This window comes from Heterocephalus glaber, unplaced genomic scaffold, assembly GCF_053883595.1.
Source record: "Heterocephalus glaber isolate CG9 unplaced genomic scaffold, H.glaber_assembly_v1.0 deba00001472, whole genome shotgun sequence".
NCBI classification, from domain to species: Eukaryota; Metazoa; Chordata; class Mammalia; order Rodentia; family Bathyergidae; genus Heterocephalus; species Heterocephalus glaber.
Window position 1 is genome coordinate 88,238,358 of NW_028258315.1, and position 14,606 is coordinate 88,252,963.

Here is a 14,606-nt window from a genome sequence, read left to right on the forward strand (position 1 = left end):
TGAGCTTCACTGCCCTAGGAGCCTGGGATGGCGGTGGGGGAGCTTCCTTCCGGGTGCTGGGACTGGCTGAGAAAAGCCTGAGGAAATATCCTAGATTCATGCCAATGCAGGCCATTTCCCACAGAGTTTAGCTGTACCGGACCGGCAACTACCACTAACGTCTGCGAGCCCAATCTACCGGGTCCTCACCTCAGCAACTCATACACACACCAATTGCCTTTGGCAGCCGCCATCTTCCACAGACTCCCGAACTCCCTTCTTACTATTTTTGATGGCCTATGGCAGTGGTGGCAAACCTATGACACACTTGCCACAGCTGGCTATTTGTTGGTATTAAAAGCCTCTAAAAGGTTTACCATCACTGGCCTATGGTGTTGCTAGATGTGACTGCAAGGAAGTAAAGTAACCTGATTTTTTGTAAAAGAATATGGATTTGTCTTTTCCTTACAGCTCCATTCTATTTACCAGTGTAATGGAGATTAGAGAGAGAAAACAGAGTATACAGTGAATTTTCAGCAATCTCATAAGGAGCTGGGTGTGGTAGCATGCTCTTGTAGTCCCAGTTACTTGGGAGGCTGAAAAATAATGACTTGAAAACATGAGTTCCAGACTAGGCTAAACAACATAGCAAGTCTCCATCTCAAAAACCAACCAAACAAACAAACTTCATAAGGATTATGTCCTACAGTTCGGTGCATAGAAGTTACTAACTTTTCATATTCATGGATATTGTTGTACAGCTACTAACTTGGTATTTTTAATGGAATTTTTCCCAAATTAGATATTCATAAAGTAATTTTTAGAGATTTTCCTAGGCTGTGCATGGGTAGCCAAGGCTCTGCAGAAATATAAATAGCATCACACACTAGGAGACTGTACTAGATCTAATATTTACCTATCTTGTGCAGAAATGGGACAGGGTCATTGGGAAATGTAACCTGAGAAGTGTAAATAAATCTGTCTGGGGAATGTTACAGGTTTTAAGCAATGGTTATGTGATAATTTCTATTTCTGGCTTAACACAATAGGAAAGAATCTCCTCTAAATCAATATTAATATAAGTTTTGATCCAGTTTCAACATATGATTCACTAATCTTTATTTTGAGCCTAAAACTTGAAAAGGTTGAGAGGGATCATGTTCCTATGTTTTAAAATTATTATTTCTTTTATATGTATAACTTTAGGGCCATTTCAACATGGGTCATTCACCTCTTTTCTAAAATACTCATTTTATTGTGAGTGTCCAGTTTTGATGAGTTGTACCAGTTGCACTAGTGATAGAGTTTATTTTAGCCAAGGGTTGGTAGTGTAGCTCCTTTGTAGAGGACTTGCCTAGCATCTGTGAAGCCCTGGGCTTAATACCCAGCACTGCTAAGGAAAATATACTTTGTCCTGTTGAGAATGTGATGAGGCAACTGGATCAGTTAAACTGCAGGCACCTTGTGGAATTAAGGGCCAAGTCTAGGAGTGTTGGATTTCATCAGATTTGTGAGTGGGTCTTGGATGTTGTTATAGTTCAGATATGGTTTTCCCCCAAAGATTCGTGTGCTAGAAGCTCATTTCCCAATATAACTGTGTTGAGTGGTGGTGGGATCTTTAAGAGGTAATTAGGTCATAGGCTCTAGCCTCACAAATGGATTAATGTCTTTCTCAACAACTAGGTTCTCTTGAGACTGGATTAGGTCTTGTGGAAATGAGGTAGATCTAGAGGAACTGGATTAATTACTGTGAGAGCAGAGTGTTAGAAAGCAAGGTTACCTCTGGTATTTTGGTCTTTTCTGCATGTGTCCACTTGTCACTATTGCACATGCTCTTGCCATGTGCTATCATCTGCAATGAGGTCCTCACTATAAGCCAGCATCATGCTCTTGGGTCTTCAGAACTGTGAGCTAAATAAACTTATTTTCTTTGTAACATACCCTGCCTCCAGTATTTTGTTGCACCAAGAGGAAATGGGCTGGGGATTTACCTCTGGTTTTGCCGCCTGCTGTGTAAGCACAAGGACCTGAGTTCGATCTTTGGTACCAAAAAAAAAAAAAAAAGAGGAAATGGGCTAACATGGATATACTCACTAGTCAGATAAACCTGTCTTATCTCTATATTTTCTTCTGAGATCCTTTCTTTCTGTTTGTACAAATCTGAGAGCAGTGGATTCCCTCAAAACCAATATTTTCTAAGTGTGTCCAGGGAAACAAATACTTTTCAAAGGGGATTTTTGTGGTCAAATACACCTAAGACACATATGGAAGATGCCAATCCCAGAAAATTCATAGTGCATTTGTTCGGATTAAATCCTCCCCTAAAAGATATGTTGGATTTCTACCCCCTAGTATCTTAGAATGTGACCTCATTTGGAAATAGGGTCTTTACAGAGATAATCAAATGAAAATTAAGTCTTTACAATAAAACACATAAATATCATCAGCAAAGTTCCTTTCCTCTTCTTCCTGTCTTGAGTGTTCATGTGATGCCTGGAGTTGTGTCAGCCATAGTGTAACCATGAAATAAAGAGCAAGAGAAGCACAGAGACATATGCCTCTCCATCTCTCAGCAGTTGCACCAGCACCAGAGTGGCTTGCCTTCAGTCTTCTAGTCATTTGAGAAAATAAGTGCCAAGCTGTTTCAGTCACTGTTGGCTGGGCATTTGTTCTATTCAGTCATACATTGCATCTCTTTGTAAGTTTCATCATTTTAATTCGGAGTCAAAGTGTGAGTGTTTGTATTTTTGCTGATGTCACATAGACACTTGGATTTAGAAATTGGCAATATAAAGTAGTTTAGCATGATAGCATAAGTCAGATCCTACAGGGACAAAAAAAAAGTGTATCTACCTTATCTTGAAATGTTCTTTCTTAGTGCTTTACATGTAACTTTTGTCTACCTTTTCAGAAAACTGGAAAAACTGTGGTGTGGAGTTAGGCAGTGACCTACTTAGGCAAAACTACAATTTTAAATGCCTCTCATAGAAAGGTGGGAACTTCTTTGGTCTAAAGATGGATGATATGGCGCAGAGCCAGCTGCCGGGTTCTTTGTTTGTTAGAATGTAGGAGAATGATTTGAAGTGAACTATACATCTTTGTCACAGATGCCAGCTGTTTTGTGCCTTACTAATCTATTGCAGTCAGCTCTAGAATCTGCCATGTGCACCATATTAGTAACCTTTCTTATTCCAAGATTTTTTTCCTGAAAGATGTGGCTAATGGGAGGAAAAGAAACACTCTTGTATGCCAGACCTTGGGATATCTAAATGATTTCAACTTCACATTTTTTCTCTGGATCACTCTATTTGGGTGATGGGATCAAAATAGCCCATAAGAAGCCAAAGAAAGGGCTGGCGATTTAGCCCAGTGGTTTCGCCGCCTGCTGTGCAAGCGCAAGGAACCAAGTTCGATCCCCGGTACCGGAAAAAAAAAAAAAAGAAACCCAAGAACACATTTCAGACTATTCAACTAATAGATTATTTTAGTTTTACTGTGCCAAAAGTACTTAATGAAACCAAGCTTAGGGAGAGGAGGGTAAGGGGAGTGGTTACCTTCAAAAGGTTCACTGCCTAATAAAATCCCCTACAGACAACATCTCTGAGAAGTTTAAGAAGGAACTCTATGTTGACAGGAGAAAAAGAACAAGGTGATTTTATCGACTAACACAAATGGGGTGGTTCTCTTCTGGCCAGAGTACAAATTTAGTTTCTATAATTAGTTGCAGGTGGAGCTCTTGCCTGGCTGTGTTGGAGTCCATTGACATCTGTATGCAAATTCCCACCATCCCCCAGTTGGCATTTGGACTCAATAAGTGGTTTGGCTTTGCAGGAATACAGAAAATTATAAATCTGTTACACACACACACACACACACACACACACACACACCCCTACACCCATCATAGATAAAGTTGCTCTAAAGGTCAGGTTCAGAAAGTTGGGGAAAGCATTTTGAAAAGTTTGGGAAGTAGGTTTTTAGGCAGAGTATGGACATGCAGCCAAGAGCTGCGGCAGCCAGACAGAATTCTTGTGTGTGCAGTTTCCTCTGTTTCTCTGCGAAGCAAGCTTTTGACTGTATCTTGGAAGTGATGTGTGGCCATTTTGTTTTTCAGTAGGAAGGGTCTACGCTAGACCGAAGTAAAGACTGCAGCAGCTACTTCCAATCTTACCAACTGTGGTGGGGCACAAACTGTCCAGCTTGGCTATCTACTTTAAACAACTTCTCTTGGTGGTTTTGCACTGGAGGCAATTTTACTTTCAGAGGGGACATTTAGAAATGTCTGGAGACATTTTTGGGTGTTAGAATTTAGGGAAAGAGGGGGGTGTGCTGCCGGTGTGGATGCTGATAAAAATCCTATGTGTAAGGAGGCAGTCCATTTTATTTTCTAGCCTAAAACGTCAGAGCACATAGGTTGAGAAAATCTCAACATTATGATTAACCACATGGTTCTTTTGTCTTCACTTTTCACTATACTTTGTCTTTACTCAGTGGTTTACTTCATTTTATGTAGTGATGATGATCAAAATGTATGTAGTTTTGTAAAATTGATGACATAAAAACTAAAGCTGATTCATCATTGTGTAGGAAAGAATAAATTGTCATTGATGACTTTTTTCTCTTTTTTCCAATCTTGTTCTGGGTTAGTAATCATGAATCTTCACATTCTCTTGAATTTGTTTAGAAGTAGACATTTGGTAACCAGACATCACTCTTGTTAGAAAAAAAAGACAATTCATTAAGGAAATGAAATCTCTTTTAAATCTATTATTTCAATACATACTTACTGACTTTTATTATGGTTTCTGTTCATGTCAACATTGGTCTTGAAAGGAAAGTAATAAGCACTTTTGAGTACCTTTTTTTGGTACCAGGGATCGAACTTGGGTCCTTGTGCTTGCGAGGCAGGTGGCAGAACCACTGAGCTAAATCCCTGGCCCTTGAGTACATTTTTATGTGCTAAATAATTCGCTAGTTATGAAAAACATGTGAGATCTTCATTTTATAGATAAAACATAAGGTAGAGAGATTAAATTGTCACCTGAGGCCTCACCGTTATGTTGAGCTGGGATTTGATCTCAGCTATGGTTAGCTTTAAAACTGTGCTTTGTCCACTATAATGAAGGGGAAACAATAGATTTGCTTGGAAACAGGATTTTAGGGTTGAAATGGAGGTCCTAATATAGAGTGAGATTAGCAAGGAGAAGCTCTTGACAGCTTAAGGATGCTGTCAAAGAGATGTATAAAAAAGGATGGAAAGCAGGAAGGAAGCTAGAGGAGACAGGGTAACAGGAAGTAGCAAATGAAATCTTGTCAAATAAATGGGCAGAGGCGAATACTTAAGGAACACTCTTGTTCTAGAAATCCATCCAGAAGGATGGAGGATGGGAGGAAGCAACTACAGAGCAAATAAAAATTAAAACCACAGGGGCTGGGGAGTTAGCTCAGTGGTGCTAGCACCTGCCTGGCAAGCACAAGGTCCTGAGTTCAATTCCTGGTACTGGGAAAAAAGAAAAACAAAACAAAACAAAACCCACAAGTGGAGGGCATAAGAGAGATTATATCTTAAGATGCTCATTTGGTACCTGGCAGATTCTTCTAGATTGTGATGACTTTGACAAAGTCCCTGGATCAACAAGAGTTGAGCTTCAGGGATAGGGCAGTTCCTTATTTGGGTTATAGGACTCTAATGAGGGTGGTCTTATTAATTTAGTCAGAATTCTTCCTCATCTTTTCTCCATCTTCAGGAACTTGAGGGTGCCTTGCTGGCCTCCTGGCCCAGAAGTCCCCCAGCTGGCACCTTTCAGCTTTCTGCTTAGCTGTTTTTGATCTCACTGCAGTGAACTTTGTATTTAGGCTCCTGCTTTTGGATGGCTCCACATCTTGTATCCCAGAGTCCCAGATTTTCCCCTCTTGGGTCCCAGCCCTCCTGAATTCTGCCCGTCCTGGCATTTTTCCTTATGAAACTTCTTTTTCATCACTTTGAGAATCCACACTATTCATTTACGAATTCATTGTCACCTCTTGTTTAAAGGAGGATGTGACTGGAAGTAGCAGAAATCCGTTCAAGTTGAAGGAAAAGGGGGATTTACTGGGAAACATATAAGGATTCTTCTGAGACCCCAAGGGTAAGTAGGGCAGCTAGGTATCATGAATGGCTGGAATCAGAGTTTAGTTTGAAGATGATCAGTAAATCAAAGGCTCTCTCTTGTTTCTTTTTTTCTTTATTTAATGGCTCTTTTCAGTTTATTGCATGAAGGAGTTACACTAGTCCAAGTGAAAGCAGACCCCAATTGGTTAAATTATACAAGCTGTGAGGTTTTAAAACTTGTGACAAGGGACAGGACGGATATTCTACTTGTTACAAGGAAATCCTCACTTAAGCTTCAGTGAGCCACAAGCACTTAAAACCCATGAACCTTCAGCTGATTGTCCTTAGCCAGTCCAATCTCTCCTAGGAACTGGCATATGTTCTTGCGCTGGTCACCCTGGAGCTAGATTACTTCTCCATATTTTGGATGCTCGATTATAGTACCATTACAGGCAAATTTCTTCTTAAATGCCTTCACCAGTTTCTTTTTTATCATAATCATCAATGATCCCTTGGACAATGGAAAGTGTCTTCCAGCCGTTTCTCTATTGGATTCTTCTATAGATATAATCCTCAGTGCTGGCAGGAAGTAGGTCATCACCCTTTGCATCAGCAAAAGAGTTGAAAGAGTAGAGGTTCTGGATAGTGGACATACGATGCCAGGGATCGAACTCAGGACCTTGAGCTTGTGAGGTGGGCACTGTACCACTGAGCTAAATTCCTGGCCCCTATACCATAGGATTCCTTTTCCGAGGTGGAAATGGCCTGCGGAAGGCGGCTGAGGGAGAAGGGAGTGAGGTGGAGACGACAACACGGATTGCCAGGAAGCAGGGGGCTCAAAGAGGGAGGCAGCTGAGTCCTCGGCAGGTGGCTCAGTGAGTGGGGCCTATTTTCTCTTTTTATATATGCCTTGGGAGTAAGTAGCCATTGAAGAAAAGTGCATTTCCTTTGTCCTGCCTATACAAATACTCAGCCGCTATTGCCTAGTGTTGCTGTCTTGCAATTTCAAATTCAGAGAACAAAAAGTCTGATTGGCTCATTTTGGACCCAGAGTTTATTCTAGATCCAATCAGCTATGGCCAAAGGAGTAAGTTCTGAGACCCATAACCTGTCCACAGAGCTTTGCTGTTCTCTTTGGGAAGGGGCTGATGGGTAGATTCTCTAAAAAGGGAGTGTAGGAGTAAGGTGTGGAGGAGGAAATGACAACTATTGTTGGGACATGTGTTTGTGCAAACAACAGCTTGTCTATTTCAGTTACTAGGAAGACCAAAATCAATCAAGTAAGACTTTTATAGCTAGGAAATTTAATATTTATTGCTTCTGTCTATAACTAGCCATTTCAACAGCAATTTATGTCGTTTCCTAGACTCTCTTGATCTTTACACCCATCTTGTCAATCTCCACCTCTGAATGTGCCCACTGGAGAAATTCCAGAAGTTATATTGACTGACACCAGGATCAAATTCTCCTGTCATATTTTAGTGGACCCACAGGGATCCTTTATGTAATGTCAGACTGTATCTTTTATGGAACTTGAAAACATGCTCTACTTTCTGCAAAATTCCTTAGCTTCAGTGGAAAATTGGGTCTTCAAAGAGGATGAGATTTTGGTGCCCGATAGGATCTGTAAACTTTTAAGAGCTAGTATATTAAAATTCCATGTCTTCTATTTTAAGGCATAACAGCTTGAGTTCTAGAAACTATTGGCTGTTGAGTACATATTATCTGAAAAAGAATGGAAAGAAAATAAAATTCATCAATTTATTCCTTGGAGAAGCTTTCTGAAATAGCCATGTGAAATAATAAGTTCCTAAAGAATACTGAGACCAGAAGATACACAAGTAAGTATTTGAGATGGAAAGTTAGATCGTACCCTTGATAATCACATTTAGAAATTGCTCAAATTTAGAAATACAGCAAATGTTAATAAATAAAAATTTGCCTTATCAAGAATTTTAAATTTCTGTCTGTGGCTCTTTAATTTTGGGCAGCCATGCAGTTTTTGTGAAGCCAATGTAAGTATCATAGCTTTCCCTAGAAAAATGTGCATAATCTGAATTGTGCACATTTTATTTCTTCAGAGCTACTCTAAACTCCAAGGACATCTAAGGATATTTAGGTCAAAAATCTGTATAGATACTGTCATTCCATGTTAAATGTTGTGTACTTATCTGGAATAAGTAGTTCCTAGTAGTTACTGAAATGGATAAGCTTTTGGTACCTTGAGACGTATATTTTGCTCACTTTATGCTGAGATATAGGGTACATGAGCCAGTAGTTTGGTGATAGTAAAACGATGTACATATTATTAAGGTGGAAACTTATTGATACTACATTCACTAAATGCAGTCAGATACAATATACTGTAGGTGGTAGGTTTTAGTCCATTTTCGGGAATAATTTACCTTGAAATGTTTACATAATGATGTAATGGTGCTATACATCTTTAAATATTTTCATGAAGGACCTTTATTTCATTATGTTTATCTATGGATGCCAAAATTTCCAGTTCGTTTCAGCCAAATTCTATTTCATTTCTCTGTAAGTGCAAGTCAAATCTAACACCACAAGTTTATTTGGGCTGTAGGTATTTGTGAGAGAGCAAGGAACAAAGGGTTTTGGTGAGTTACTAAGTAAGGGTTAAGTGAGCGTCTGTGTTCCTAGTTATATGTTAAGGGCTAAAGAAGGCTCCAAAGAAGTGTAGGAAGCCTTGAATATTCCCTTATTCTCTCATGAAAGGTACTAGAGCCCCATTTCCTTATTCTATAAAGACAGTGAATAAGGAACACAGCAACAACATACCTTCTTTTGGATGAGTAATTGACTACCCTGGAATTTACCTGAGCATGAAGTTTCATCTAGGGAAGGAAACTTCTTACCCAATCTACCTTCTGAAAGAGTCATTGATATTGATGTTACCTCTCTCTTTCTTCTGTAGAAGCCTATCCAGAGCCCAAGAGGGTGGGCGCAGCTCCCAATCAGCATCCAGCAGGGTAGTGCTTCTGGAAAGGGTTGGGAGTGGATGTGGGGTTGAGGAAGGTCTGGGCTCCTTCCTTTCTCAGGCAAGTGTGTAAAGCCTGGGAATCACTTTCCTTTTTAGTGTACCCACCTGACTACGATGTTGTTCCCTTGATAAATAAGAAGAAAAATGGCCACTGTATTTTACAGTATATTTCCTACATGTCCCATAAGTGAAATGATGATAATTAATAGTGTTTTTTGGGTACCAGTTGCCTCATATATGATATTTCATTTAATTCACATGATAACCCTGTGAAGTAGGTACTGTTAGTATTTTCCTCATTTTTTAATGCAGGCAAGGCAAGTCTCAGAGGGAAAGGCATTTGTTCAGTTTTGCAATTAGCATGCTAACTCCACAGTCAGTCTCCAAAATGAGTTCACTGTTTTAGTTTGGAATAGCTAACTCTGTGTACACAGGGTGTGTTAGGAATGACATGAATTCTGCATTAAACAATTTCGAAGCCTACATATGCGAAAGTAATTTCTTCCCAAGTTCATTCTATACTTCTGATAATATTCTGCCATGAATGAACATTAAGATAATGGATGATGATGATAACTGTGAGGGAAACCAATCTGAGGACAAAGCAAACACAGAGTAGAGACCTAAGAGAATGGTAGAGATAAGGAACCAGAGTCTTGATTTACTATACCTGAAGTTTGCCCCACCTCTGCATTTCTTAGAATTTGGAGGAGCCAATTGAAATGAAGGTTTTATTACTAATAGCCCAATGCATCCTAACAGATAGAGCCTTCATTATTCAGAGCTCTGTGTTTAGAAGTTTTGTGGCTATCAAAAATGAATAGATCCCAGCTCTTGCCGTGAGAATTTAGTCTAGTGGGGAAAGTGTTATACACATACACACATTAAGAAGAGGAAGAGAGTTGTACTGCCCATTAAAAGATATAATTAAAATGCTTTATGGGGCAGAGAAGGAAGAGATAAAAGAAGACTTCATATAGGGAAGGGGGCATTGGAGGAGGTCCCTGAGGATGGTCTAGTATTCAAAGAGGCAGAAGGTGAGTAGAGGTAGATGGTAGGGTGTCTGTGTTCTCAATGGAAGGAATGATCAGGAGAAAATAGATGACTGGAAACTTTTCATAAAGCATAGACTGAATGCAGGGCAATATTACTGCTCCAAATATTGCACTTAGGGCCAGGGATTTAGCTCAGTGGTGCTGCCGCCTACCTTGCAAGTGCAAGGTCCCGAGTTCGATCCCCGGTACCAAAACAAGCAAACAAACAACAAATATTGCATTTATATTCAAAGAGGAGAAAGACAGATTGGCTCATAAAGGTCATATTTTCTTTCTTTTCTTTTGGTACCGGGGATTGAACTTGGGTCCTTGCACTTGCACAGCAGCCGGTGAAACCACTGAGCTAAATCCCCGCCCCAAGGTCACATTTTCTGAGAGGACTCCCCCTCATGAATCAGAAGTTAGTATGGTGTTTAATATTATGTGGAAACATTTTTAATGACAAACTGCAATCTGATTTTATGAGTTTTCGTATGTGTTCTTGGCTCTGTAAACTCATCTAGGACTGACATTGGAGAGCAGGATGTGTTTGAGTGTTCACTGTTAATATGCTGATGGTCAAAAGAGAAATGTACTTGAGACCCAACTGAAGCTCTTTGGGTGTTGAGTTTTCCTTAGATTAATTCTTTAATGTGCCTTTTCTGGTTTGTGTGTGTGTGTGTGTGTGTGTGTGTCTGGCCTTTAGATTCACATTAGCTTACCTTCCACCTGGGAGGTCACTGGTACCCCACCCACAAAAGATAAAACAAGATGATGATTAAATGATGAAGATGGATTAGATCAACAAATATGAAACTTGAAACACATATTGGGCTAGGTCCTAAAGGTATAGTAATTGGCCAAAATTCCTGCCTGTCTGGAGCTTCCATTCTAGAGGGAGTAGCAAAAAGAGTCAAAAGTTTTTGACTTGGGTCATTGTGGAAGACCAAAAGCAAAACAGACTCAGCATTGCGGGGAGGGGGGGTGAGAAGTGTAGTTTTGTTAATCCTGATTTGTTGACAAAGCCTCATTCATATAAGTGGTGATATTGAGTAGGGAGATAAGATTGGTGGAATTTTCTTTCTCATGGTTTCTGCCAGAACATCATTATGAAGATGGATAGAATAGATAGGGTAGATATTGGGATGTGGTAGTTTGGATGTGGTAATGCTGAGTTTTATGTCTTTTTTTTGGAAGGAGCTTGACTTTAAAGAGTGATAAAAGAAGAGGATGCAGAGTTTGGAGACTTCCCCTCCCTCATATGTGTGACATACTTGAACATATTTCTAGCTTTTAGAGGATGTGCCAGTAGAAAGGAGTTATTGGTGCAACAAAGTTTGGAAGAAGAGGGAGACCGATAGATCAGTCTGGGAAAGAAGCTAAGGTTTCTCCCCCTCAGACCCAGGGAAGTGATCAGAAAAGATCCAGATACAGACACATCAGTAGTTGTGAGGTAGAAGTAACTTTTTTTTTGATACCGGGGATCGAATTCGGGTCCTTGTGCTTGCAGGCAGGTGGTGGAAGGAGACTGCTTGGTTTAACAACAAGAGGAAGTTCCAGACTAGGAACTCATCTAATCCTGGCTTTGATACTAAACTGGATGTGATATTAGTCAAATCACCATCTTTCCCTGGGCCTCAGTTTCCCCCACTGCATCATCATACTGAATAAAATTGTTTCAATGACTCTGTCTCAAAAAGGGGTGGTGGTAGTGGCTGGGAATGTAGCTCAGGGCAAAGGCCCTGCATTCAGTCCCCAGTACCACAAACAAAACAAAAGAGCAACAAGAACAACCAAACTTCAGAGGCTGAAGTTGTTGAAATATGCCATGCTTCTAAGCATAAATTTCCAGGGGAATTAAGAGGGCCCCAGTAGCAAAAATCAATGTGGTTATTATATGATTCACCTGTGCAGTTTGATGGGACATGGGGCTAGGATAAGGCAAGTGTGGGTGGAGCAGGCAAAAGTGTTGGCAGTACTACCTGTTGTGCTGGAGGTTGTATTCAGGTGCTGCTGATGGTGATGGTTTGCTTGCTATGGGATGACACAGCAAGCCCATTACCATGCTTGCTGGAGATAGGAGCCACCAGCATTTCCCCAGGAGAAATCTTCCCAGTAAAGACTAATTTTACTTTTGCTGTTGATGGTATCTTTCGTCTATACTAATTATCATCCTGATAGAAATGCTGCAGAAATATACTTCATGTTCCCACGAGTGCCGAGGCGAAAAGAGGTTGTTTTAAAATAAACTTTAAATAAAGAAAAGGTTTCAAAACTGCAGCACTTCCTTGATCATGACTTTTTTATGTGGCAAATGCCTTGGCTTAAATAGAATTAATTCTGTGTTGTCTTATTTTCAACTTTTATGCTATGTGGTCCAGTCTCTGTTCAATATTAGTTTTAGGAAGGAAATTGAAACTTACGGTTTGAATGTGGGTCTTAGTCTTTTAAAAAGTTATTTTGTCAATATGAGAATTATGTTTTGCTTTCTTCCTCAGTTCCTTAATATATTTCTGGCTGTTCATCCATCCACTTGTTAAGTAACATCCTGAATATAGCAGTTGTTTAGTAAATGGTTGCTCAATGAAATGCGCAAGTGTATACAGAGCCAAGGCTTTTGAACTTTGAGATGAGGAGGTCTGGATCTAACTGGCTTTGTTCCAAGTTGGGTGTGTAACATTGGGAATTAGTTGCCCAGATTGGAAAATTCAGAGACTTCAACTAGAAACCTGAATTTCTGGATTTTCTTGAAAATAAACAAGATGTGACAGTCCTGAGCCCAGGGAGATGGAGCTAGGTAGTTGCTACTTGCCTTAGGTAGGACATTATCTCTTCAGCTTCCTCTAGTCCACCTCTTGGTTGACGGGTGTACATTCTTAGTTTAAGGGTGCAATGACAAATATTTTCAAATTCAAGATGTTGGTAGAATCTGAGCATTGCTTAGTCTCAAGTGGTCCTGAATGAAAACCCTGACGCCACCTGTGGGAAGGTTGGAAGGGAGACATTTTAATAATTCTCCAGGCCTCAAGTAGTTTAAGAGCCATCCAGGCAGGATGGAAAATGGGAAAGGACCTTCTTTTGGATATTTGGGAAAAGAGAAATGAGTAATGTATATCAGGCATTGGTTAATTCTCAAAAGCTAGAGACAACTGACATAATTATGGCAACAGTTTGGTGCCTGACCTGGATTGAAAGGATCACCTTTTCCAAATGAAAGGCACAAAGAAAAAGGGGAACTATTAAAAGTTCAGGGTAGATTAAGGTGGCACACCTTGTGCTAAGAAGGCAGATGCAGAGGCCCTTCTAGGGAATTTGCCTTGCAGGAGAGAAGCTGCCTTTGTTTGTTTTTCTGATGACTTGGATTTCTTTAGATGCTCATGGTTCTTAAACTTCCTGGGAAAAGTTCAGGCAGATAAAATTGTGATGAAATCAGCATCCCTGTCCTGCCTTTCCTAAGGATACTGTTGATTTCAGTAGCATTTAGCATCATTTCAGCAGCTGCCTTCGCTTTTCTGTTGGGGTAGGTGTAATCAGACAAGGGGGGTGTGTGTTTAGACCAGTGCTATCATTAGAGCAGGGTAACCACTAGAGCAGATTGATAGTTATTCGGTGTTGGGGAGAAACTTCCCCAGGCATTTCATTTTCTTGGTATTCTTTAAGAGTGCAGTACAGTGGTACCTTGGTTCATCAACTTAATTCTTTCCATGATTCTGGTCACAAACTGAATTGGATGAGAAACAGGTAAAATTCAATGGTTAGGTTCAATGTAGACCTTGTGGGGAAATTTGAAAGATTGTTAGGAAAGTCAATACATCAGAGGACACTTTATAATGAACATTATTCTTTGAAAAAATAGAACTTATTTTACATATTTTCCATCAGGAAGCAATATGAGTTTGTTAGGAACTGATGTGAGTCTTTGATGTTTGAGTGCCAAAGCTCTTCTCAGGGTATGACTGAGGACTATAACTTCAGAGACCAGGAATCAGAAGGGTGACAGTATGAGTCATGAATCCTTATGAATCCTCAGTACCCCTTCTTGCAAGGCATTTTTGATGAGGTGAGAGAGCATGCTGTTCCCTCTGACCAGACCCCATGATGCCCATGTCTGCTGCATGCTGAATACACATAGCCTCTGCCCTCAGGGAGAAATCCAGGTTAGCAAAAGAGGAAGCTCTGGTGGCTTCTCATGTGGATTCCTAGAAATGAAAGGGTAAAGGAGGGTTCACCGCACCTTGTCCTGTGAGTGTGGAAAGCTAGCCCCTTTCTCAGGGCTAGAAGAAACAGTGCCACCATTTGTGAGTAAGAATAAGATGGTTCTTGGGGATGGCTTGCCCTGTTGGGGCTCCACAGCTGGAGGATGTGGGCTTGTGGCACCACAATGACCTTGCCCACTAGTAAAGTGTGTCCTAGACAGTGTCCTTGCTACTGCCCATTCTAGGCACCCCTTTTTGGGCAGGAACAGCAAGGGCTAGTCAAGAGGTGCAAATTGGGAAGT

General features: G+C 40.4%; 1 protein-coding gene and 1 pseudogene across 30 annotated transcripts in view; one reads left to right on the forward strand and one right to left on the reverse strand.

Moving 5' to 3' along the window:
• Positions 1-14,606, forward strand: part of Erc2 (ELKS/RAB6-interacting/CAST family member 2) — a 1,049,338-nt gene that overhangs the window by 35,996 nt on the left and 998,736 nt on the right. The window lies entirely within an intron of this gene.
• On the reverse strand, positions 6,353-6,723 carry LOC101710899 (eukaryotic translation initiation factor 1 pseudogene; annotated as a pseudogene).